The 27,770-nt window shown below is 44.4% G+C and overlaps 2 long non-coding RNA genes across 4 annotated transcripts in view; one reads left to right on the top strand and one right to left on the bottom strand.

Annotated features, from left to right (window-relative positions):
* The window catches only part of LOC310828080, a 33,871-nt gene extending 30,204 nt beyond the window's left edge, over positions 1-3,667 (bottom strand). For both annotated transcript variants that reach the window (XR_014556620.1, XR_014556621.1), the window contains exons 1-2: positions 3,553-3,667; positions 2,546-2,587 (exon numbers count right to left, since the gene is read on the bottom strand). This is a non-coding gene — a long non-coding RNA (uncharacterized lncRNA). The remainder of the gene's footprint in view (positions 1-2,545; positions 2,588-3,552) is intronic.
* Positions 417-27,770, top strand: LOC310828099. Of its 2 annotated transcripts, none has more exons than XR_014556659.1 (3): positions 417-742; positions 4,639-4,871; positions 25,422-27,770. It is a non-coding gene; the product is annotated as an uncharacterized lncRNA (long non-coding RNA). The 2 variants fall into 2 exon arrangements; XR_014556660.1 differs by having other exon boundaries at positions 417-937.

Here is a 27,770-nt window from a genome sequence, read left to right as displayed (position 1 = left end):
AAGAGAATTATTATTGCATTATAGTTATGAAACAACGTGTATGATGTGTGTATTAGGATAGTAAGATTATACACATCTGTATACAATGTATGGAAATGTAATTGAGGGTTTTTTTCTTTTTCATTCTCACTTTTTCTTTTGTCACTCTTTTATATAAATGAAATTATTCCAATAAAATATTAATACAGTAATAAAATGAAACAATTTCCCACGGTGGGGGGGCCCATAAGATATCCGGTGGCCTTCAGATGCGATTGGGGCTTGCAAGTTTTATCGTCCCCGACTACTGCATCTCCTGGCAGAGGCTGAGCGGAGCTGAAGCGCAAGTGCGCTTAGTATCTATTTATTTTTATATATTTTTTTAAAAAAAACCATGCACAGAGCAGCAAGCGCTGCACGGGATTGCAAGAGCCCTGCTTGCTGGTTGCACCGCGGCGACCACCTCCTCCGGTCAGCGGGTCTTTTCCACCAGCCGCAGACGAATTAACCCTCGACAAGTCACACACCCCACCCGGGTCTGCGGAGCAAAATGGTTCTCCCCTTGCGTCCTCGGCTGCAAAATAGCAGCAGAAGCAGCAGCGGCAAGCGCGAGCCCGCCAGCTCCAGTTGCCATGGGAGCCGCGCGGCGGGAGTCCCTGGAGAGCCCCGCTTTCCTGCCTCAGTATTGACCGGCGCTGCATAGTCTCGCGCCAGAGCAGGCGAAGGAGGAGCTACCTGCAATGCTGGGCGAAATCCCACAGCGGTCAGCGCTGCGTCCGTCTGTCCTTGCCGGAAGAACGAGGAGGAGGAGTCTGGGGGCACCTCGAAGGCCTAACCGTTTTATGGGGCCGGGCGAGCTTTCCTGGGCTGCCCGAGACCCCACTTCTGAGGTAGCGGATGGCGTCTTGCTTCTTCTAAAATGGCCGACCTCTTTGGAACCCGCCTGCATTGATAAAAGGTCACCTGTGCTTTTTAAAATTGATCTCTCAAATACCAGTGTGCCATAGCGATTAGAGCAGTGGTTTCCAACCTTTTTTTGGCCATGCCCCACTTCAAAAGGTAAAGGGACCCCTGACCATTAGGTCCAGTTGCGGAAAACTCTGGAGTTGTGGCGCTCATCTCGCTTTATTGGCCGAGGGAGCCGGCGTACAGCTTCCGGGTCATGTGGCCAGCATAACTAAGCCGCTTCTGGTGAACCAGAGCAGCGCATGGAAACGCCGTTTACCTTCCCGCTGGAGCGGTACCTACTTATCTACTTACACTTTGACGTTCTTTCGAACCGCTAGGTTGGCAGGAGCAGGGACCAAGCAACGGGAGCTCACCCCGTTGCGGGGATTTGAACCGCCGACCTTCTGATCAGCAAGTCCTAGGCTCTGTGGTTTAACCCACAGCGCCACCCGTGTCCCTATGCCCCACTTAAGCATCTCTAATATCCTGATGCCCCCCCCGTGACATACAATTAATATTAAAAAAGTGAACTCCTATTCACATGGAGGAAGCCTAAAAGGCCATTAACTTGGTCTAACTCTTTCTCAAATTGCCCCCCTTAAAAATCAAATTGCCCCCCTGTAGGGCACGTGCCCCACCTTGGGAACTACAGGGTTAGAGTGTTGGACTAGGACCTGGGAGACCTGGGTTTGAATCCCCACTAGGCCATGGAGCTCACCGTCACTGCCTCTCAGCCTAGCCTCCCTCTCAGGGTTGTTGTGGGGATTAAATGAGGGCGAGGAGAACAACCTACACCACCCTGAGCTCCTTGGAGAAGCTCCTGTGATTCAGGATTAGTGGGTGGCATCAGAAGCTGCTCTCTAGAACGTGCACTCTTGGGCCAAGGGGCAGGTGCTTGTTTGAACACAACATGGTGTTTGGGCTCAAAAGGGAGCTCTGGCATTATTCACCTTGGCCTTTCCCCCTCCTAAACCTTGCATGGTTTGTTGGAAATACCTCTCAACAATCAGGAATCATCCTGTGGCTATGTAAGTTATACACAAAGGGTAGGTGGGGGAGAGAAACTTCACACATTTTGTTTCTAAGATTCAAATCATTGATGGGGAACCTGTGGCCCAGACCATTGGCCATGCTGGCTGGGACTGTTGGACAGGGAGGGGCAGACTTTGGTAATATGGTGCCTGAGCGAGGACAAAGTTTGCCCTTACAATACCTCGTATTTTCACAGTTACAGGTAGGTAGCTGTGTTGGTCTGTCGTAGTCGAAACAAAATTTTAAAATCCTTCCAGTAACACCTAAGGTGCTACAGGAAGGAATTTTTAAATCTTATTTTCACATTAATTCCTTTGGGAATTACAGTTTTTAAAATGGATCTTATCAGTAGGTACCTGTTTAAATATAGGTGCTATTATTTTGCACCCCCTCAACTTGGCACATTGTGCAGGGGAACTGCCTGCACCACACTAAATATGGCACTGTGGTGGAGGCCACAGTCCAACAATATTTGGAGGGCCACAGGCTCCCCGTCCCCAATTTAAATGATGACCAGCTTGCAAGCTGCCCCTTGCTTTGAAAAGCTTTAGAAGAAACAGGTGTGCAGTGTAGAAACTGAGCTTACCTTGAGTCAGGATGGCTTGCGCTGATGCATCTCATAAGCCGCCTAGCCAGAAAATAAGAGTGCAAAATGTGCTGTAGGAAGAGAAGCCTTTCTCTTGTTCTTATTTCACTTGTTCTCTTGCATATGCCAATCTAACAGTACATAACATACCGATTCCCTCCATGATTCCACCTTTTCACATATGCAAGTAATCAACCTGATTACTTAGGACTTGAGAACTTGCAGCTGACCGTGCATGATTTATGGCTCATTTATGGACACAGCTTGTCACTTGATGCTGCGGTTATCAAGTGATGAACACACAGGTGTGAACCACCTTTGCACTAGTATATCTAACAAACCCCAAACGCTTATTTTTTAAATAAATAAATAAATAAATAAATAAATAAATAAATAAGTAGTATTTATATTTAATTCAATTATATGACTTTTAACATATTAGGTGGTTTTTTTTAAGATTCCACCTGGTTGTACCCTTAGGTCAACCTTCTTCAGCCTGGTGCCCTCCAGACGTTTTGGACTACAATTCCCATCAGCCCCCAGTCAGCAAGGCCAATGATAGGAGCTGTAGTGCAGACCATGTGGAGGACACCAGGATACTGTATGTTGAGGTAGCCAACATGGTTCCTTCCAGATATTATTAGACTACAACTCCCATCACCCTGATCATTGTGCCAACTGGCTGGGGATGGTGAGAATTGTAGTCCCATCAACAACAGCCCAGGGTTGAAGACCAAATGTCTAGATGCTGTTGAACTACAATTCCCATCATCCCTGACCATTAGCTATACTAACTGTGGCTGATGGGAGCTGGAATCCAATAGCTTACGGAGGGCCACAGGTGCCCCACTCCCCCCCTTTTTTAAATGGAAATGCCAGGAAGAATTACAACTCTGACTTGCTTTTGGCTGTGATCCCATCCTCTCTTTCTCATAGGTACACACATATTTTAAGAAGCTGGCCTAAAGCCAAACTCCCTTCTAGGATACTGCAGTATAAGTTGCTACCTTATTTCACAAATTGTATTTGGTGGTAGAGTTTAAGGTCACTCCGAGGGATAAATCCAGGATCTCCCAGATATTACTTTTCCCCATTACTAACACTGCTGCTGCAGTCATTCTGTTAGGTGCTGATGAAGCAGCGTATGAAGTAATAAAAAAAGGCAGGGCGCCAGCATTCTATTCCTGTTTCGCCCTAGCAGTCCATGCAGTTGAGAAGCTGCTGTTTCGCCCCCAGTGGGGCCAATTTGTTGGGGTTGGTAGATAGCACTCTCCCTGAGCAGTTTTCTGGGCTTCTTCAGTTGTCTCATGCCATTGATGCATCTACTAGTGCTAACTGATAATAATCCAAATGGAATCTTATCAGAATCAACATAATACAGTGGTACCTTGGGTTACATATGCTTCAGGTAACATACGCTTCAGGTTACAGACTCTGCTAACCCAGAAATAGTACCTCGGGCTAAGAACTTTGCTTCAGGATGAGAACAGAAATCGTGCTTTGGCGGCGCGGCAGCAGCAGCAGCAGGAGGCCCCATTAGCTAAAGTGGTGCTTCAGGTTAAGAACAGTTTCAGGTTAAGAACAGACCTCCAGAATGAATTAAGTACTTAACCCGAGGTACCACTGTACAGTTCTAGGTGTTCAACTGAATACAGAGTAAATATAAATTCTCCCACTATATACAAAGAATCAATTTTGATGCAAAAGTTCGTAATTATGTACTTGCATATCTTTGAAGAGACAATTTCTTGGCTTAAGCATACAAGACTGAATAGCTTAGCAAGGTAGCCCTGTTTGATTATATATATATATATATGTATACACACATTTTCTCATTATGGGTTTTTCAATAGGTGTTTTACATTAGAGAGGTGGGGAGGTGGAGTAGAGAATAGACATGATACTATTCGTGCTTACATCTCATACATTTCACATCTAGACACATTTCAATACCCATTGCTGTAATTAAATGAAAACTGAAAGATCAAATTCGGAATTAAATGCTACTGGCTGTAATGTTTTAAATAAAAATATTAATCGTGCTTCTTGTTGTTTTAATATTTTTTTGATGTCCTGTTTGCTATATTTCCTAGGAACGAATTGGCTCCTTGTCATAGGACCTCCCTGCAAACAGATCAGAACAAACGCTCAATAAAGGCTAGATACAATCTTAACTGCGTAAATGTCCTGCAAGCAGGTCAGGAGGAATCCTCAGTAAATAGGAGGAGTCCTAAGAAGGGAGACCAAGTGTGGCCTTGAAGTTTCCCATCAACACCACCTAGACAGACTGAGCAGGCACACAGATTCACAGGTGTCCTCACTGTAGGTAAGATGTGTTTCCTTTGAAATCATAGCAGTTCTAAGTGTCTGTGTGTGACGCACATGCACATTCTATGCAAATTATTTCCTCTTTCATTCTCTTTTGATTATGCATTTCCTCTTTTTTTAAAAGCGATTCATAAGTAGTGATCCTATGAGTTTGCTGTAAGAGCTGTAATCAGTTTGGGTCATAAATAAATTAGACACACTATAAATGTGTTAGTCTTTAAAATGACTGAAGACTCTGCTCAACAGGAGAACAGTCTCCCTTGGGAGGTGGTGGACTCTCCTTCCATGGAGGTTTTTAAGCATAGCTTGGATTGCCATCTGTCATGGATGCTTTAGCTCAGATTCCTGCATTGCTGGGGATGGACTAGATGACCCTTGAAGGCCCCTCCATCCCTACAATTCTATGATTCTATGACTTTTATTGGTTGCTGTGTTGCTCTAGCATTGCTTTAAAGCACTGGTAAAATTTTGTCCATAGATTACATAATAGCCCATTATTCTATGTAAATAAATCATAATTAAAAGAGTGGCTGGAAGTGCCTTGGGACATTTTGATCCTGTTGTCAGCCGCAATCCCTTTTGAGTAGCTTGTGAAAAGAGGCACAAGCTCTTAGAACAGAAACCACCAAAAGGAGCTTATTCAAGGAATTGACCTAATTGCAATAAAAATCATAATGCGAAGCTCTGCACAATTGTTTGCAGAATCAGATTCTGTTGGCTAAAAATACAAAATCAGATAAAATTGTATTTACCCTTCACATTTAGCTTAGTTATGTTGACCATTAAAATTGCCAATTTGCTCACAATCTAGTGTAAATTTGACCGCGGCACTGAAACATTTGTTCAAGAGATTAAATGCTTACCTTGTCTTAAACAATTCTATGAAAGGCAAAATACATTGATGAAATTAGCTTATACATAAAGAAAGCTGCTGAGTTTCTGTTTCTTTATGGATTACACGCAAGGAACTTTGGGGGAGGTGTCCAGTTCTTCTAAATGCTAGTATGATTGTTCACTTTCAGAAGGAAATTGGCAGTGAATAAATTGTTTTAACGCTGTCCCGTGTGATTTTCCTCCATGGAGGAAATTATACTAGCAGCTGAAAGAATAAACCGTTAAAATAAAAACACAGCACCATTAGTGTGCATATCCCATTTGTTGTTGTTTAGTCATTTAGTCGTGTCCGACTCTTCGTGACCCCATGGACCAGAGCACGCCAGGCACTCCTGTCTTCCACTGCCTCCTGCAGTTTGGTCAAACTCATGCTGATAGCTTCGAGAACACTGTCCAACCATCTCGTCTTCTGTTATCCCCTTCTCCTTTTGCCCTCCATCTTTCTCAACATCAGGGTCTTTTCCAGGGAGTCTTCTCTTCTCATGAGGTGGCCAAAGTATTGGAGCCTCAGCTTCACGATCTGTCCTTCCAGTGAGCACTCAGGGCTGATTTCCTTAAGAATGGATAGGTTTGATCTTCTTGCAGTCCATGGGACTCTCAAGAGTCTCCTCCATATCCCATAATGTCAGGACTGCCGCTAGGTCCCAGCTCACAGAGGACCAACGCCCAGTGGATATTATATACAAAAGTCTTTATTGAAGTTTAGTTTCCATTTCCAAGCTCTGGGCGCGCAGGCCCACGTCTTAACGCTAGACCGGCTAAGTCCCCTCTGACTCACTGCTCCACCCACACCAGTTTAAGATTCTAGCCCGGCTCCACCTCTTGCGCTGCTCTTTCCTGCGTTGGGTCCTTCTGCCCTCTGGGGTTCCCTCCTTCCTGGACTCCTCTGACGCGGAGCCTCCTGAGTCTTGCCCCTCCCTCCGGCGGGCTTTAGGACCTGGCTCCCTTCCCGGGCTCCCCGCTGTGCCGCGCTCCTGTACATTTGAACTTGGCGCGCGCGCCCAGCCGGTGACTTTCCTTCTGACCGTTTCCCCGCTTCCTGATGTGGGTGTTGCCAAACCTGACTCCTCTCCTCCCTCTGGTGGTGAGGACACTGGTCCCGACTCCTGGGACTCCCCCTCCCCACTGCGCTCTGGTGGAGACGCTGGCCCTGATCTCCAGCTGCTGTTCAGGGACTCCCCGCTGGCCCCTCCCTCTTGAGGTTTCTCCCTTGGAATCTCCCTTGCTCTGGCCACCGGCGCTCCCTTCTGTGAGTCCTCCGATTCGCTAGAGAGGCTTGTGGAATAACTCTGGCCACTGTCACTGCCTGCGCCCCCCTCGTACTCCTCCTCCTCACTCTCCATTTGCTCCCCCTCCTGTGTCTCTCCTTCTGAACCCCTGACACATAATATACTGTTTTATTTGAAGCACTGATCATATGCTAGACTTTTTTAATTTCCTCTCCTCCAGATTTGCCATAAAAGCGCTAGAAAACTTTATGGCTTGGTAAACCAAATCCACAAGGTATTGTTACACGCCACTCCAGTCTCTGATCGAGTGTCCTAGAATCAGAATCATAGAATCATAGAGTTGGAAGAGACCACAAGGGCCATCGAGTCCAACCCCCTGCCAAGCAGGAAACACCATCAGAGCACTCCTGACATATGGTTGTCAAGCCTCTTCTTAAAGACCTCCAAAGAAGGAGACTCCACCACACTCCTTGGCAGCAAATTCCACTGTCAAACAGCTCTTACTGTCAGGAAGTCCTGGGGAGTTGGCAGCGCTTATCCAGAGTTTGTTTCCTTCAGATATAAGGTGCAGTGGAGACTGTAGTGTCTTTATGGAATATCATGTATTTACACATATATACAACCTGAGTCTACAGTGGAAGGATTTCCAGTATTCACTTCTCAAGACGATTCTTTGCTCCTCTCTTAGGAGCAGTGGGATTAGGTCTACAAACAGAAGAACCAACCATACCACCTGTCCCTTTGTTACAGCTTGCTCTAGCCAGCCTGCCAAGAGTTCTGTCAGCCCCACTTCGCCCTCGCCTTTCAATCTACTTGCAAAACACCACAATTTCCCTTCATCCTCCAAACTGAAACCCTAAACCCTTTCTTTTTGCCACCCACTAACACACGCAGCTGGAGTAGGAGCCCCTCTGTCAGAGAGCTAGTTCATGACATCCTCCTCCCTGTCTGGCAGTCTTGTCCTCGGATGGTTTCACTGGCTTTCTTTGTCCCCTGTTAATGACTATGCCAAGCTGGTCTGGGTTGTTAAAGGTAAAGGTACCCCTGCCCGTACGGGCCAGTCATGTCCGACTCTAGGGTTACACGCTCATCTCGGTTTTTTTTAAGAGGCCAGGAGCCAGCGCTGTCCGAAGACACTTCTGGGTCACGTGGCCAGCGTGACAAAGCTGCTCTGGCGAGCCAGCAGCACACGGAAACGCCGTTTACCTTCCCGCTATAAAGCGGTACCTATTTATCTACTTGCACTTTGACGTGCTTTCGAACTGCTAAGTGGGCAGGAGCAGGGACCGAAAGACGGGAGCTCACCCCGCCGCGGGGATTCGAACCGCCGACCATACGATCGGCAAGTCCTAGGCACTGAGGTTTTACCCACAGCGCCACATCCAGGGGTTTTCAGCATTATGGGGAGTCTGCCCCCACACTCAAACTCATAGCAGTAGCATGATGAAGACAGAATTTTTAGAAGCAAATTCTGAAAAAAGAATGCACTTGTATATGATTGGTGACTCCTGCAAATGCCTTTTTGGTGTGGCTGTGAATTGTAGTTGCCTCTCACCTGATGTCATATTATTACATCAAGTTTAGGGCCAGTGTGTGTTGTTTGGCCAAAGCAGCCTCTTTGGCCAAATGGAGGCCTGGTGGATTTAATTAAGCCATGGGCTGGAGGTTCTTGAGAGTTGTTGTGCTTGGTTCCTGTAGGAATCTGGTTGGCCACTGTAAGAAAAGGATGCTGGACTGGACGGACAACTGACCTGACCCATCAGGCTCATCTTATGTTGCCAGAATCCTTGTGGATGTGGTAGAAATGTGGTAGAAATTTCTCTCAGTGAAAACCTTTGGGTTCCAGTTGTTTGGCCTAATATCATACATAACCCATCCCTCCAGAATTTCAATTTGTTCATTGACTTTATTTCCAGATACTCAAAACCAAACTTTTGCTTAAAACATTTAACAATCTTCATGCTTGCAGCAGCACAAAATTGGACGTTGGTATCTGGCTGCAGGGTTAGTGATTGAATCAGCAATATTTGGCAGATTGTAGTAGCTGAAACAGAGACAGTTTCTTGGATGCAGAGTTTCTATTCATCACAAATATGAACGGTGGATCAAGCAGACACCAGCCTTTGACTTCATACACTTCCTTATGGTACATGCACAAGGTTGACTGTATTGGTGACAAACTTCTGTTCCTTTATTAATTATTTTTTTATATGCAAAACTTATTTTTTTAAAAAGGTGTGTGGGCCCCGGGGGGTGGGGTGGAGAAAAGGTTCCTGTACCTTTAATAGTTGCATAGTTCCCGCCCATGTGCCGTGTTTTGCACCTGTGGAAAATCCCTCTTATGCACAACTGCTAAGATGCAGGAGCCCTGCCTTCCTGTGCATCTGGTCAACCTACCTTGTAGTAGTGCTCAGGTCTTTGGGGAGGTAAGTGTGAGAGTGTGTGTTTCAGGAGTGAGGAGAAGAAAAAAGGGGGTTGCGGGTCAATACTTGTCTTCTCTGGCTATATAATACATATTTACAGTACTATCCTATGAATTTTTACTCACGTCCCATTGTGTTCGCTGAGCTTATTGCCCAATAATTGTTATCTTTTGAATGGAAGGCTGCCTGAGCAGGATTTTAGTTGGGGGGGGGGGAGAAGGCTTTTTTAAGGGGGTAGGCTTTTGTTGGGGAGGGGCAGAACCTCTGATTTGTCTTGATGTTATTGTCCCCTCTGGCCCCACCCATGTGCCCGAGTATATTATAATTAAATAGAGAATGGGGGCATGCAGTTCTGGAAATTATAAAGGCATATCCTCCTTCTAATTTCTGTCTTGCTCTAGGATATTTATTATAAGACATCAGGGTCTTAAGTAGGTTAGTTCCCTCTCTTTCTCTGCCTTCCACTTTTCTTTTCAGCCTTTGACACCCAAACAGTCAGTGTGTCAAATAGGCACAAAGTTGGATTAGTAAATTCACACTCTGCCTGACCTCTGGTTCCTTAGACCTTGCCCCTCCCTACTCCACTCTGCAGGCTCATCTGCCATTAACATATTGTCACCAGCTGGCTTTAAAAGATGATTGGACAGATTCATGGAGGCTGTCAGTGCCTGCTAGTTATGATGGCTATGCTCTGCCTTTGCAGCTGCAGACAGTAATACTTCTGAACAGCAGTTGCTGGGAATCTATGGAGGGGAGAGAGCTCTTGCGGTGGCTTGCAAGCTTCCCAGAGGCATCTGGTGGCTACTGTGAGAACAGGATGCCGGACTAGTTAGGTTCATATTATAAAAGTTTGCAGGTTCCTTTTAGGCAATTTTGTTTTCCATCTTATTCACAAACTTAAGCACTTCTGTGAGTATGCAGAGGTCACTACCTTGTTTTGGGGTGTTTCCAATTTTGTTCCAATCTGATAGGCACTCAGCCACATATTAGAGGGGAATTACCGGTATATGATCTCGTGTGGTTTTAATTTAATAACAAAAATGGCACTGAAAATTCAACTGAAATGAAGTCCCATAATTTTCTGTTTTGATAGAACTCTTTCATGCACACAGTGTTCTATTGTTTTAATTCAAAATATTATTTGCAGTTTGTAAATCTCAGTTTGTAAAGACTGGAGCAGCAAAGAAGCTTCAGCATCAGGAGATATTTTGGAACCAGAAGTAGCCTCTAAATTCTCATGAAATTCAATGCAATTATTTGATCACTTTGAAAGTACAGTGCTGCCATCAGGAAGATGAGTTATTGTTTGTCCCTGTGGCCTGCCATATCCAAATCTGTTCCTTGATTTTCTGTTTCATAGAGGATGTACAAATGATTGCATCATGTTGATTAAATGCCAGATTAATCTGTGTTTCATATATTTAATATAGCTGAAAAGGCATGAAGCTGATAAAATACAGGATATATTTGTGTCCTTCGTACAACATATTTTAAATCAGGGATTGGATTTGTCAGCTGCAGAGTTTTGCAGCGGGAGTGTTTATCCGGCTCTAGATCTGAAGGCATAGGCTTTTGTCCAGCTTCCCTGTTGTTAAGCATTTCTGTTGATGATATTTCATTGGCTTGAGTGTTTTGGGGCAGGTTGTTTTTGTTTGCCCAAATCTGTGGATGAAGTGTTGAACAAACAACAACAACAACAACAAAAAAGAAGCAGCAAAAAACAAAGTGCATCTTGATGGAGAACTGAGGTTGAACTCCCACAACTTCCGGTGTTTAGCCTATTGAAGGACTATTGAAGTCCTGGCAAACAGCTCATCATGTTTTATATTCTCTTGGATAGAGAATCCTTCTCCCTGGAGCCTAGTTTTCTATGGGTACTTAATTCCCCCCCCCCCCAGTATGGCAACTGCACCCCATCTAATGTCAAATTGTATGTCTCGGTGACTGTGGGCCATACCATTTGAGATAGTAGAGGGAATGTTGTCTGATTGAACACGCCCAATACTTTTTTTTTTATAAAAATAAAATCTCCCACATCAAGAACTAAGTGCCAGGGGGAAGGTATGACATACTGATCTTCTATGTATAGGACTCTTCCTTTCAAGGGTGGGGACTTATTTAAACATGCAGTCTTCTACTTGCAGTATTAAGTAAAGATAACTTGTATTATTTGCAGTATCTGTATTACCAAATGATGATAACCTGCATTTCTGTTTGCCTGAACCAATCCCAGAGGCTCTTTCAGGTGCCACTTTCATTTTGGCACCTACAGCAATAGAGAAGAGGGCCAAGTTCCCAAAAGGCTTACATTTTCTCTCTGCAGTGTCACATAATCAGCAGAGCAGAATGCTGAGCAAGGTTTTCTAAGGAGCTGGGTCCAGCATTCATGAAGGATGGGGAATAAATTTGATTCAGTTTGCCTTTAAAATCAAACCTACCTAATTTGCACCTTCCAAAACAATATACAATGCAAAAACACAGCCATCCTTTCAAATTCGTGCTTGAATTTTGCAATGCAGTTCTCTGGCCAAGTCATGTGTACAAAAATTCTAATACTAGGGTTAAACTGTACATGTAATGTGTATGTATTAGGGCTTATCAACACTTCCTTTTGCCCTGCCACTTTCCCCCAGGAGAACCCACGGTTTAGCGCTGAATCAGAATAAATGGCAATGGGTTTTCCTTGGATTGCCATTTGTTCCGATTTAGCACTAAAGAGTGGGGTTTCCAGTGGTGGGGCAAAGGCAAAACTGCTTGGATCCCAGGCATAGGACAAGCAGAAGTGTGGACAAGCCCTTAGTGAAAACAGCATACAAAAATGCAATCGATTTGGGAAAATTGCTTTGCAAAAATATGTATATTAGGAGAAATTCATACTAAAACGCCGATGAATTTCCCAGACAACTTATTGTTTTTTAATTGCCAAACTGATGTGGAAATGTGGAGAACTGAACTTTATAGATTGGAAAAATGAGAAACTGAGAGGAACGGAAGTTGTGAGAATGTTCCCAGTCCCGAGTTTATTTTCCAGCTGCACATATACTGCTTATTTTCTCCGGAGGGAAGCATGAGCATTAAAAAAAGAAGAAGAGATGTTTATATGTAAAAAAGCACAGAACATCAAAACAAATAACTGTACAGAAATAATAAAGGAAGATCAGGCACATGTACTTCTGGGGTATATTAAATCTGAGCACTCTTAATAGGCCCTAAGCATATTTGGCCTCTAGCCAAGCCACTCATTTGCAAAGAGGCAGAAGTTCCTGCTGTTTTTTATTTTATTTTTTGCTCTGGTGCACAGGCAATGCCCAGCTGCTGCCTCATCTGCAGCTCTTCCGCTCATGCCAGCCAAGCTAGAAGACTGGCAAAACCCTGACCTGCATTATGCCAGCCTGGAGCTAGCATAGTAATGGGGCTGGGGGGTGGCTTGGGATCCAGTGGATCCCTGAAGACCCAATTTCCACACTTTCTGCAGCTGGTAAGAATCCTGTTGATCAGCAGAACAGGGAGCTCCACCTTGGAGGAGTGAAGCCAGGATGACTTTTTGGGCGGATCTGAGTGGAGCTGTTTTGGGCTGGGCAAAGAGGAACATCCAGCCCCATTCAACTCAGTGGATTTCCGTGGGTGGGTGGATTGTAGCCTCTTTGTTTGGAGCGGTAGAAGGAGATTCCTTTAAAACAGCAAAATGAAGAGAAGCTAGGCATTGACATTTATGGTTCCCCAAACCTGCCTCAACTGACAGTTGTGCCTTTTGCCATGACACAGGCTAGAGATCTCGCTATATGCAATTAGATAAGGCAAATCTAAAGCCAGGCACATTTGGACTGGGTGAGATGGCTTTTGTTTAGTTTGTGACAGCATTTTCCTGGACAATGAACTGTAAGTGATAAATGCAAATGTGTCCTTTCTCCCTGGGATGGGAAGTGATCTTTATCGGACCAGAGGAAGAGAAGCTCTCGTTTCCCTGATGCCATTTGTTGCATGCTCAATTGCATATTTTAGGTCCCATGACAAAGAAATGGAGGCAATGCCATATTCACAAATATACCTCATACAAGATGTGTGTTTCCCCAATTAAAGTTAGTAAAGAAAAGCTAGCCTCAGCAGCATAACACAGTGTTTACTGGTCTAATTATTCTAAGTATTTTATAAAACAGGAAAGTAAAAGGGTATATTCCAGAAAAAAGCAAAGCCCACAGTAAATTAGCCATTGATTTCAATGAGATTTGGGCGACACCAGAAGATTTGTCATTACTATCTGCCCTCCTGGCTCCGTGCAAAGAACCCAGAATATGTGCTTTAAAAAGCAGTAACCTTTAATATCTGTATACCATAGTTCACAGTGGTCTAGATCTATCCCTCAGTTGTGTGTGGACAACCTTCATTGGATATTATAATGGGAAAGTGAGCCCTGAAACAGAATTCTGATTCCTAACATGCATTTAGGAAAGTTGCATGGTGTAGCTGTCTTGGGATTGCACCACTTCAGATGAAGCGTGCATGATTGAATGGTTCCCAGTGTAATAAATAAATAAAAAAGATAGAAAACTAGCAGGAAGAAGACCAGACAAGGATTGCCTGCCAAGCTTACAGCATGTGGAAGTATTGGGTAATGAACTCCCAACCTGCCTTCTGAAGTGGTACAGATTCTGGGGGCCAAGAATGACCTGCAGTGCAGACATGGTTTACAAATCAGGGTAAAAAGGTAAAGGTACCCCTGACCATTAGGTCTAGTCGTGGACGACTCTGGGGTTGCGGTGCTCATCTCGCTCTATAGGCCAAGGGAGCTGGTGTTTGTCTGCAGACAGCTTCCGCGTCATGTGGCCAGCATGACTAAGCCACTTCTGGCAAAAGCAGAGCAGCACATGGAAACGCCGTTTACCTTCCTGTCGGAGTGGTACCTATTTATCTACTTGTACTTTGACGTGATTTTGAACAGCTAGGTGGGCAGGAGCTGGGACCGAACAACGGGAGCTCACCCCGTCATGGGGATTCGAACCGCCAAATCAGGGTACCAGCAAATAAATGCCTAGACTGAAAGCCATACCAAGCTTTCATCCATAGTGCAATTCCACAAGCAATGAGGTTATTTGTGTGTTGCAGGGATTTTGCTTAAACTTTGCAGTATATACTGTTAGATGTGGTATGTTGGAATAATTTTGCTGCTAACAATTGCAGCAAAACCTGAAGCAAGTTTGATAAAACGAGCCAAAAATGTCCTGAGATGTACAGGTATGCAGTGGACCACATAGCTCCTTTGTGTTCCAGTTTTTATAAAGAAAACCCGATGGCAACAGCAGAAAAAAGCAACTGATTTTACAGTCATTTACAGGATACCTTAGAGATCAAGTAATTTGTTCCAAGTGCTTTAGCAGTAAAGGAAGAACAAAAGATCATTAATTGTAGGTTTCACTTGTCTGCAAAAGGACATAGATCAGCATGTGGGAAACCGCTGTATTTAAAGTTTGTTTTAGAAAATTGTAGTATGTCAATTGCAGTTTTGTAATTAGGCCCTTGTAGATGGTTTGCGGTTTTCAGTCTCATCCCCATAAAAGTCCTTTGTAGCCCAGGTCGAGAAGAGCATAGCAGTATCTTTCCTGCATGCTGACTGACGTCTTTGTAGACATTGGAACTTTCCTGGTTTACAGGACCTGAGGTGGGTGGGGAATACAAAAAGGAAGTTATAATGTGTTACAAAATTGATGGAGACTGGGCAGATAATATTGTGGTGCATTTGGGGACCGTGCGCAGGATAGACTCAACAGAAGAGCAGAGCAATGTCATTAGGCATGTGTATGAGAGAGACAGAGAGGAGAATGGATGTAGGCAGTCTTGGCATCATCAGTGTTGATGAAAGGAAGTTGCTAAGGAGGACAATATTTGTTTGATTCATTCCTGCCCTGGGCAACCAGCAGTAATAGATTCTCACTGCAAAGCAGGGGTGGGGAATTTTTTCCAGCTTGAGGGCCACACTTCCTTGTGGGGAACTGTCCAGTGGCTGCATGTGAGTGACAGGCAGAGCCAGAGGCAAAAATGAGTGGAACAATGGATGTGACCATTTTACCATGGTAAACACTGCAGCCAAGCAGAAGTCAGAGGTTTCTATAAACACACATTTTTCCATATTATAACAGTTCAGTGATGGTAGCCCCGCCAGGTAAAATCATTTGAGGAGGGTACAGAGGAAGGCCAGTGTCCTGAGGGCCAAAGAGTGAGACACACACATACATTCAGCCCTTGAGCTTGAGGGTACCTGTCTCTATATCCAGCAGTCCCCTTGTAGATAAAGTCGCATCAACCCCTTCAAGACTTAGGGTGCATGCCCACTGAGGACCTGGATAGAAAGGTGGGGAATAAAAAAAACCTCCCCTTCTCTTTGGCTTGTGATGTCCTGCAGCGTACCTATGCTGCTGCAAGCCTTCCCCAGCCTGGTGCAATCCTATACTAGCAAGGGCTGATGGGAGTTGTAGTCCCAAACATCTGGAGGGCACCAGGCTGCTGAAGGCTGTGTTACTGCAAATCCTGACGAGAGAGGAGACAGTGTCCTTAATTCAGAGCCCACCTCACCCTTTTAGCTGGCAAATCTTGTGGACTATCCACACACACAAAAAACTAGGGATGGGAAAGAGGGGAGGGTTATGTACATGCTTACAATAACTTGCAAGATGAAATGCTATATGGAACGCCTTGAAAAAATCAATACAAATATAGTGCTTTAGAAGCAAGATATGAGGAGATAAACCTGGATGCTGTTTTGATGACACCGGGATAAACTCCATCAGCATTATGGAATCTCACAGAAAAGTAAGCTGAAAAGCTGTGTGATCCACACTGATGATCCTTCTATTAAAAAGGTTGCATTCAACATTTCTCCCTAAAGGCTGATCAGTATTGAGCCCTCTCCCTCTGTTGGGAGACAAAATAAGGACTTTAAAATAAACCACACAGACTGAAACTATGCAGAGAGTATTGTGCAGGACTGTCAGCTGTGTTATACCAAGAGAGTCAGGAAGGACTTTTAAGTACAAAGGGGTCCTAACCTCGGGTTTTCTTAACGTGTGTTTTTATACTAGGTCTCTGAATATACTCAAGACACTTACTCCGGAATTAATTTGTATTGAATGCGGTGAAATTTGCTTGACACCGAGTTCCCCCCAGGCATCCTTCTGGAACGTTTAATTGATTCAGTTGGATTACTGCCAGATCTCTCAAATTTGTGGCGTGAAGTCTGAAAATCATGGCTGCAAACCAGAAGCCACAAGCCAAACCACTTGCATTTAAAATTAGTCTCAAATCATTTCTCAGATGGAAGTATAAGGGTCTAAGGATTTGCAGCAGTTGGTCAGGCGTGCGAAATCCTGATCGCGGTCCCTAGTATCCCAAGCAGTCACCTGCCTTTGCATCTGGCCTCAGAAAGCTCCTGTGTAGAATTTACTGCCTGGATCAATCAAGGTAGTTAAGTGAAGGTGGGTTAAACAGTGCCAGTCCAAGGCCACATTCACACTATACATTTAAAGTACCATGATACCACTACTTGAAAAAGATGCTCCACTGGGATTTGGCACTCTTAACCTCTACTTTCACCTGCCTCAGATGAGCCTCTAGATGATTTTTGTTTGTTTGCAGCGGGTGGCAGCAAGGGAAAGGGCAGGGGCAAAGGCGAGTGTTTCGTGTGCATTCATACGGAATGTGTGCGGATCCCTCAAGCATTTGTGAGTGTTCACTCGGAACTTCCCAGGGTGGGCAAAGGGCTGTTCATCTCTCCTGACTGACAAGCAACAGGCCCTTGTGGTGGTGGTTTAAAAAGTATTATAAAATCAAATGTTACTGTATTAATATTTGATGCAATAATTGAGGCCTTCTGTTTTTATGTTTTGGCTGTTCTGCAAGGATTCCTTCCCACCCTTTGACTGCTCATCACAAGCATTCTGGCTAGGGGCCTACGTAGAAAATGGTGGGAACAATTCTAAAACGTCTTTTGAAAGCACTGGGTTGATGGATAATTTATTACAAGTTTAGTGGCAGTGTTGAGTCGCCGGACTGGCAGTATAACAAACCCCCCAAATAAAGAAGCTACCATGCATATTGATTGAAGAAGCGCTTCCCAGGGTGCCTCTTACAGTTTGAATTGTTGATTCCTCTGAACTCCTCTCTCATGTTTGGCTTACAAAGATGCTAAAACAATAGGCGTGGGCTGCATGACGGGGGCAAGGCTTTTGAATACAGTGACATACACCACGTCACACATTAGTGTACCATCTCCCAACACGGGCTGAAGGTCATAGGAGCCATACTGCCTGCCAAGGAGATGAGATGGAAAGAGGGATTCTGAGCAATGTACCATAGAAGATTGGCACTAATTACTGGTTTGAAGTGCAAACGGAATGCAAGGGAGCAGAAAGATGGCCCCATGTGGCAGAACAAACACTGACAGTCTTGACACTGCTGCTAGCGCTGACTGAAACACAATAGCTGGTAGCCATCTCCTACCAAGGCTCAATCTGAGCTGTCATACTAGGGACATCTCACTGTTGGGTAATGGCACTGCCGTCATTGCAAGGAGCCAGCTATTTCCTTCCTGATTGGTTTCCTGCTGTAAAATGAACCAGTTTTAAATCTGAGTCTGAGACTCACTCAGAAGATTACACCTATTAACTGCCTCTCTCTTAATTGTTGAGTAGATTGTTTTTATCTATTGCAAGAAAGTGTCAGCAAAGATTGCTTTTTGGGAGGATCTCTAATGAAAGGGTATGTTTGTCGTGTGTGTGTGTGTGTGTGTGTGTGTGTGTGTGTGTGTGTTCTCTCTCTCTCTCTCTCTCTCTCTCTCTCTCTCTCTCTCTCTCTCTCTCTAATGGTTGTTGTTTTCTAAGCTACCAGCTTGTTTAGAGCAAGAAAACTCTTGCTCTATTGCTTTCCTCAACTTTGTTACATAGTTAATGACTAGGTCCCTCCACAATATGTCATTGGCATCCATCTGTCTCGGGAGACAATAGAAGAGTGTGCCTGTGTCTAACTGTTGGAAGTTTGCAGCACCTGCTGTGGCTGTAGAGACTGATATGGAGAGACATGTTTTGTTGCAGTTGGGGCAGATGAAGGGGTCCAGTTGTGCTGATGCAGGTGTACCATGTGTTTCTTCCTTCTGCACTCCTCGCAGCAGTCATTCCTCCTCTGGGCACTGCTGTGGATACATAACCTGAGTGATTGTCTCCAGGCTTTGAGGTCATTTGAAAGGGATTCCCACACAGTGGGGCTGATGTTGGCAGCCTTCATGTCATATTTCCAGAGATCTCTGTAACAGAGTTGGTTTGCCAACAGACCTGGTGTCTGAAGCCATCTCCCCATAGAGCACATCCTTGCAGATCCTGCCACCTTCCATTCTGTGTACATGATCAAGCCAGCATAAGCATCACAGAAGTGCAAACATGCTGGGAATGTGGACTTGGGAAAACACATCTTTGTTTGAGACCCTGTCCTGCTATGTGATGCCCAAAATCATCCTGACACATTCAGGCATCGCTCCTGGCAGGTTTAAGTTGCCCACGACTCACTTCCATAAAGCAGCGTGCTCAACACGCAAACCTGGTAGACCTTCATCTTGGTACTGGACATTAGAATCACATTCTCCCATACGCTTTCAGAGAGGTGAGCCATTGCTGTAGCTGCGTTGCCAGTACGCTTGGTCTAGCTCAGCATCAACGGAAAGGTTGTTGGTTATGCTGGAATCCAGGCAGACAAAATCATCTACCACCTCAAGCATGTGGTCACCAGTGTTGATGTGTAGAGTGTTGGGGATGTTCTGACCCAGGATGTTGGTCTTTGTCAAGCTGATGGTAAGGCCAAAACCACTCCAGATGTACATTCCCCTTATACAGTGGTACTTTGGTTCTCAAACACCTTGATACGCAAAACACTGCAAAGTGTTTCAATTTGCGAACTTTTTTTGGAAGCCAAACGTGCTCCTCTTCTGATTTGAGTGCCAAAACTTCTGTTTTGGGTTCCATGGTTCCATTTTGAGTGCCACGCTTCCCTTTTGAGTGTTACGTAGAGCTCTGTTTGGTTTTGCGGCTCTTTTTTGTGTGTTACTGTGTGGAACCTAGTTCAGTTACTGATTGATTGACTGTGTGACCGCAGTACTTTGTTTATTGCTTTCACTTTATGGATCAATGGTCTCATTAGATAGTAAAATTCATGTTTTAGGGATTGTTTTTAAATGTCGGGAATGGATTAATCCATTTTGCATTACTTTTGTTGGGAAAGTGTGCCTTGGGTTTGGAACGCTTTGGTTTTGGAACGGACTTCTGGAACGGATTAAGTTTGAGAACCAAGGTTCCACTGCACTGAATTGTTTTGCATTAATTGCAGCAGGTGAAGTTGACCTGTCAAAAGACCTGGCCTTGCTGTGTGCTTCAGTTTGTATGGTGGGAAAAGAAAGAGTTATTAACAGAACCCTTTTAACTGACTTAACAGCTCTTGGAGCAGGCCAGCCATTTGTTGTGATAGCTGTTGTTTTGGAAATGAGCGAAGCTAAGCATCCTGGCTGCTCTCCTTTTAAAGCATATCAATGGCTGGAAAAGCCTCCAGGCCTCTCTGGCTCTGCGTGCACCAGTTCAGATATATGGCTCGAGTGAACAATGGATCAAAGGCTTGGACTGCACAGAAGAGAGTGATCCAAGTTTTCAAGCCCAGACGGACCAACGGGAAAGGATGTTTCACTTTAGTGAGCTTTCGCAGCAAAAGCAAATCTTTCTTGTCAAGTTATGCAAACTCCCCAAAGGTGCTCCACCCTAAATTGCCACAATAAAAGTGAAGGTTAAAGATTCGTATCAGAGTAAACTTGTGCAGAGGATGTACAGATTACAAAGCAGGAGCAACAAAAAGAAGCTGTCTCCTACTCAGCCAGGCCATTGCTCACAAGAACACAGGAATAGCCTGCTGGACCAGGAGCAATGGCCCAGCATCCTCTTCTCACAGTGGCCAACCAGATGCCTCAATGGGAAACCAGGAAGCAGGATCAAAGCACAATTGCACTCTCCACTCCTGTGGCTTCCAGCATCTGGTATTCAGAAGCATTACTGCTTCCAATTGTGTAGGCTGAGCAAAGCCATTGTGGCTGGCAGCCTGGCTCAGTATTACCGTATTTTTCACTCCATAAGACGCAATTTTTTTCCTCCTAAAAAGTAAGGGGAAATGTCTGTGCATCTTATGGAGCGAATGTGTGGTCAATCGCTGGCTCCCTTGCTGGCCCCGCCCCCTTGCCCAGGTCTCCATTGTTGAATATTCTGAAGAAGGAGGCTGTTTGTTTCCCCAGCGACATGTGACTGGCTGATTAGATTATCTGTCTGGACACTGTAGAAACGGCTCCATTTCCTTTCCTAAAGAAGTTGCAGAACTGTGAGTTGAACCCCATAAAAACAGGATTTTTTTCCCCTTTGCAAAGTAAGCTCAACAACTTTGAGCTGATCCTCAAAAAAGGGGCTTTTCCCCTTTGCAAAAGAAGCTGCACAACGGTGAGCTGATCCCCCGCAAAATGGGGCTTTCCCCATTTCCTCCTCTAAAAACTAGGTGCGTCTTATGGAGCGAAAAATACGGTAGTTTACCTAGATCAGTATTATTTACTGTAGGCTTTCCAGTTCCCAGGTGCTGGAGTACAACTCCCACCAGCCATGCTGGTTACTTTTCAGCTTCTAAAGCAGAGGTTTTCCTCATTACCTACTAACTGACCCTTATAAGGGGAGGTGCCAGGGACTGAACCCCAGGACCACTGGCTTATAAGGCATGCTTTCTACCACTGAGTCATAGTCCATCCGTCAGGTCTCATTTGGGTAAGAAGCACAAGAACATTAAGTCAGTTGAAATCGCTTCCTTTGCAGCTCAGTGTCAGTGTTGTTTGGGGAGTATGTGCAGTCTCGAGGTTTCGCTCTTCAACTGGAGTCCAGCATCAGAGCTCCATTTTGCCCCCCCCCCCCCCGCCGCCAGATCTCTTTCGTCTTTCCTAGAGCATCTGTGGCTATGGCAGTCAGGTTTAGCAAGTTACCACAGTACTCAGGGTTGTAACATGCTAAGGTTTACTTTAAAAGTGCTCCGTAAACCTCTTTCAGAAGTGGGTGGGTGAATAAGCAAGTAATAGAACAGCAGAAGAGATTAAATGCTTGTTCTCAGTGGGATATCGTCCCAACACTATAAAAAATACACTAATGGGATTTGTGGAGTGGTGAAGAGGGGACTCAAAAGGACTTTGAGGGAAAATAATGCATTAAAATTAAAGTAAAATAGTAAAAAAGCAAAAAACAAAGTAAAACAAAATACAGCAGTATATTCCTTTTCCTTAAGAGCTGCAATCAAATCACTGAGTCAATTTGGGACATTTAGTTCAGTATTGTCATCACAGACTGGCAGCTGCTGTCCAGGGTTCTACAGCTCTTTCCTAGCTATGTCTGTCTATGCCAAAGGATCTAGTCTGGAGCCTTTCCACAATTTGTCATCCTCAGTCCTTTTTTGGGGGGGGGGCACAGGACAGAGATGCTCCTATGAAGCTACCATGGCTTATCAAACCACTGCTCCCTCTAGCCTACAAAATGTCATCCTTGGCTGGCAGGGCAAAAGCTATTTCCCAGCCCTACCATGACCAGAGCCTCTTGGAGCTGGAACTGTAAAGGATTGAACACGGGACCCTTGTATACGTACAGAAGGCATTGTACCCTTGGGCCATGACCTTTCCCCTAAAGTAGCTGTGACCTAAATTTGTCCGTCAGGACAATGCGCGGTGAGAACATCTATTCATGGAATAATTTTGGCCCGGTATCTGTGGCGTAAGAGAGACATAAGCATTGCCTGCAAACGGGAAAGAGGCATCTCCTAGGAATACATAGGCAGGCGTGAGTAGCTGTCTGTCTGCAATTTGTTGCAGTCCTGACAGGGTCTGTTTTATGTCTTATCATTTGGGTGGCAGAAGCAAATGTGTTACCAAACCAACTCTGCATTTCATCAACTTCAGTATCCTGTTTCTGACAACGGTAGCTTACCCCCAAGAAGCTGATGTCTAACCCTTTTTTTAATTCTCCAAGGCTTTTTTTTTTTTTTTTAGTTTTTAAAATGCTTTAACCTGCTGCTTTTAACTGCTGATCCTACTTGTTTTGAGTTATGTCTGATTTTGTAAGGATCTGGGCTAATTTTGATTATTGTTTCTTTCTGATGAGAGCTTTTTTGGAAACCATTTGATTGAAAGGCGCAGTATCTACATGCATGAAACCAAAACAAACCTTTATTTCACAGCAATGTTGAAGGCCAGCTGACAAGATCCAGTGTATTCCTCCAGATCTTTTACTTTACAAGGGTGGGGGAAATACTCATAGTAGTGCTTCTATGCTAATCTAAGCTGCGACCACACTTGGAACGTATTGCCTGTGGTTCTGGCCATCACAACTCAAAAGGACTCTGTAGAGCTGGGGACAGAGCAACTCCCCTTAAGAAGAGTTTGGATTTGATATCCCGCTTTATCACTACCCTAAGGAGTCTCAAAGCGGCTAACATTCTCCTTTCCCTTCCTCCCCCACAACAAACATTCTGTGAGGTGAGTGGGGCTGAGAGACTTCAGAGAAGTGTGACTAGCCCAAGGTCACCCAGCAGCTGCATGTGGAGGAGCAGGGAATCAAACCCGGTTCACCACATTACAAGTCAACTGCTCTTAACCACTACACCACACTGGCTCTCAAGGAAAGTTTCCTCTCTTAAGGAAAGGTTGCTGCATTTGGGACTTTTTAGTTTAGAGATAAGGCAAATAAGAGATGGCATGATACAGTTATAAAGTTATGCATGGTGTAGAGAAAGTGGATAGAAGGAAGTCTTTTCCCTACCCTCTTTTGTAACACTAGAAGTTGTGGGCATTCCAATGAAACTGAATGTTGTAGCTTCACAACAGATAAAATAAAGGTACTTATGCAACTGGGACAGCTCAGTCAGTAGAGCATGAGACTCTTAACCTCAGGGTCATGGGTTTAAGTTCCATGTTGGGCAAAAGATCCCCACATTGCAGGGGGGGTTGGATTAGATGGTCCTTTTCAAATCTACAGTTCTATGATTCTATGTAATGTGTAGTTAAGGTATGGAACTCACTTCCATAAGAGACAGTGATGGCTACCAACTTCAGCGGCTTTAAAACGGAATTAGACAAATTCATGGAGGACAAGCCCATCAACAGCTGCTAGCCACAGTGGCATCATGCAGGGAGTCACAGGTGGACCGAGTGCCTCTGTGCTCATGTCCAGCTTGCAGGCTTCACACAGGCATCCTGTTGTTAACAGGATGGCGGACTGGCTGGGCCACTTGCCCGACTGCACAGCCTCCTCTTACGTTCTTATGGGCAGGCTAGTATGGGAAAAAGAGTGCGGTAAGGCATTGTGCTTAACCTTTCTAAACATACAAATAGTTACAGGCTGTGGTGCTCAAGTGCCAGCTGCTCATTTAGATCATTGCATGAATTGCCATGACTTCTTGCCACAGCATCCCACTACTTTGCAAACTTTTTAAAGCTGTGAGTTTTAAAATAAGATTTCCTTCTCTCGAGTGTCGTACTCCATCTGTCGGATACTGAAGAAGCATGTCTCTGCAGTTTTAGCCATTTATGTTTGTTATACTTGGCAGCTTCTGTGTGATTCCCACTGGGTTTCCCACCCAGGCAAACATACAGGGGCTGGGCCTACTTAGCTCCAGAAGCAGAATTGCATCAGTGCAGCACCACCACCATCTTTGCAGGTTTAATGTCAGCATAGCCAGTTATGCCCCCACTCCCTTCTCTGCAAAGCAGCAATACAATGCATCCAGCTACTATGAACACAAAGTTCTTCTATAGCTGGCCTAATGGGTGGAGGACTCCATATTACAGCTGAAGGTCTTCTCTTAAGCTTCTCTTTAGGAACTTGCAGTGGGGATCAAGTTTGTCTCCCGCCTTATGTCATTCCACAGAAGTGTTACGAAACAAATCTAGATGTCAAGATCAAATTCAATAAAAAGCAGCCTTCTGGTTTTGAGTTTAAGTTAACATGTTTGCCAATTAAAACCACCCAAAATAAAACGGCAGAAATGATTGAACACATGGTAGAGACGAAAGAAAAGAGGACAAGGGGTTTTCCTAGCAAATCAAAGTGCTTTATTTTATAAAGCCTTACTCATGTCTGGAATGTGCTTTTAGAACTAGGAGGTACAAAGTGAGTTGTCCTCACCCTCTCTGAGCAGTTTAACAGTAATGAGTGACAAAGACTGTTATGGGGGGGGGAAGAGATGTAATTAACTCTTAAAAAAAGAAGAAGCATATGTTAATTGGCCACAATGGAATATTTACTCTTTTATTGTAACATGTACCTCCTATTAGTGCCCTCCTATTAGTTCCTTTACATTCTCACCGTACCTTAGAAACCACTGTTTATCGCATGAAATAAAACATTCATGTTGTGCCAGAGAAAGTGTGCATGTATGAAGGAAGAAATAAATCAAGCCAAGCCACAGTTATCAATTTAAATACATAAAATGCAAGATTGTATGCATACTAGCACAAAACTTTTAGCATCACTAGAAGGGGCAAGGCAGAAGCATTCAGGATAGCCTTGGATCCTGGAGATGGGCTACAGGAACTGGGCTGACATGGTGGAGTGGGTATGAGAAAAACCTGACCTATACTTCTCATAGACATGCTTCTGCCTGCTAGGAGTGAGACTTGGGTCTGCTCTGACTTCTAATAAGCCTGTTACCTTGTCAGATAACTAAGGTGACAGAATTGTGGACTTTCGCTTAGGAAGGGAGTTAAGCTCCCATTGCTCCCATTGCTCATGAAGACCTCAAGTGCCAGGGTAGATCAACCCTAAGCTTTATTTAGGCTCCTCAGTCCCTTACCAGCATTTTGAATAAAACTTGCAGACAGGTAAACATATTTGATAACATGGCATTCTACCATATAGATGTAACTAATCACATATATAACCCTCGCATTTGGATTTCTGTCCAAAACAGGCATAAAAAGGACTGGGCCATCCTTAGGAGTTGCATGCAGCCCTGTGTATCTTCTCAGGTGATCCTGAAATCCTGAACGCCTTTGCCGCAGGAAGAACTCTAGGACTGGTAAGTCTTGCAATAAGCTTTATATGTCTGTCTATAACGGTGTGTTAAGCTACGTCTGGAGGACAGAGTGTGCTACTGCAGCAAATACTAGTTTGCATCTTTAAGACTACTGAGAGATAGAATAGCAAAGTACGGTATTTGCAAAAATACTGTGCGAGCAGAGACAGAAACATGGGAACCAGTGTAAATGCAGGACTCCCAACTATAGGCCCCATAAGGCAAAAAAGACGAGCTGAAGCTGTAGATACCAAAGTCAATTTATGTGCTGTGTTTGCACAAAGAAGTATGCAGAGAGAGCTTGGGGTGTGGTGGTGGAAGAGAGGTTTTGTATTCAACTTTCACTCTTAGCATTTTCCTGCATCCTATGCCCAGATGCCATAAGGGCAAAATATTTATCTTTGAGCATGAGAGGAGATAACATCTTGATCAAGTAGAGACTGAACAAGGAGAAGAGGAACTTGGGTTGGAAATAAATGGCCTGGAAATAAGGAGTGCATTTTGGACTATAACTGCAATCAGACCCATTCAAGTAGGTCCAATTCAGGGATAATGGGAATTATAACCAGTGCTTTTTTTGTAGAAAAAAGATGCTGATACTCCCCTTAAGTTGTTAAAGTAAGTGCCACACTTTTAACATTTGGGGGGAAAAGGTGCTGGTACAGTCGTACCTTGGTACTTGTACGTTTTGGCTCCCGAACGATCAAAACCTGGAAGTAAGTGTCCCAGTTTTCGAACTTTTTTTGGAATTCAAACGTCCGATGCGGCTTCCGCTATTGTTTCCAGTGCGCCTGCGCAATCAGAAGCTGTGCCTTGGTTTCCGAATGTTTCAGAAGTTGAACGGACTTCCGGAACGCATTCTGTTCGAAAACCGAGGTACCACTGTACCGTGTACCCTTAAGTACCCCCAGAAAAATCACTGGTTATAACCCAAAACATCTGGAGAACATCTGGATGGAGAAGGCTAATCTATGGAGAATCCAGCTGTGCCACGGATGAAGTTAAGCAAGAAATACTGGTGCAACCTATCAATAAGACTAGGAACAATTATTATAGAAAGAGGCACTTGGTAGATCAAGAACATGTTTTGAGAGTGTCAAGGTAACAATGTCTAAAGAAACCAGTGTATAGATATAGAAATGGTGGAGTCAGTCCAAGATACAACCTATACCCATAAACAGACACTGACTGATTTTTTAGTTAGATGGAATGTACAAAATATTCATTTACAGAATAGTTGGCAAATGGATAGCTCCAGAGGAACGGCTCCAAACTGGATCTGTATTTAAAATTGGAGAAAATTAAGCAAGAGGGAGAAGTGGGTAAGTTGTAGAAAATGGCAGAAAGACAAAGCAAGGAAGTGGCAAGAGATGAGACCAATATGCTCATGTTTGAGCCAGCAGGGGAAAGAGAAACAAAATTATACAAAGCTTTGTGAATATGTATCAGTAAAAAAAAAAGGTAATACATTGGCCTGGCTCACACATCATGGTAAGCCAAACTTTGACTAACTGGGAGCACACGAAGATGCTGGGCCTCAGAGAGGAGCTCACACCCACTTTGCTCCTTTCTCCGTCCTTTCAGCACAGTGTGGCACAGAAGCAAACAGATACTTTTGGCTTAGTGTGACATTCAGAGACTCCAGACCACATTGGATGATCTCTAACCATAGACAACCTGTGACCATAGGCCATGGTTAAGGAAGAGTTATCTTGTCAATGATTCTAGGTTCAGACAAGCTTAGATCCCATCTCTACGATATACTTAAGACAGTATGATGCCACTTTAAACAGCTGTGGCTCCCCCCAAAGAATCCTAGGAAGTGTAGTTTGTTGTAAGTGCAGAGAGTTTTTAGGAGACCCCCTGGTCCGCTCATCAAGCTGCAATTCTCAGTCATTTAACAGTCAATCCCCCCTTCCCAGGAAACTCAGAATTTAAATGCATAGTGAGGATGGGGCCTAAGCCAAATCCTACTTTAGTTGTTACCCCAAGCAAAACGGACTGGGAAACAGCAAAAGGGGTGCAAGGTCCCCTCCAGATGCCAGCATATTTGCGCAGGTCTGGCAAATCATAGTTTGGTTTAGTGTGGCGTGCAAACAAGGATGCTATACAATGTTTATCATGTTTGGAAGCAACTAAGTAACACTTGTGTTGCTTGTGGCACCCGAGAGAAAAGGGAGAAAAGCAACATGCTGTTAGGACTAGGAAGGTACCTCTGTTGCCCTAGCTGCACACTCAGGCAGC

Source organism: Podarcis gaigeae (assembly GCF_964106915.1).
Source record: "Podarcis gaigeae genome assembly, chromosome: 12".
Taxonomy (NCBI): Eukaryota; Metazoa; Chordata; class Lepidosauria; order Squamata; family Lacertidae; genus Podarcis; species Podarcis gaigeae.
This window is presented reverse-complemented; position numbering and strand designations above follow the sequence as displayed.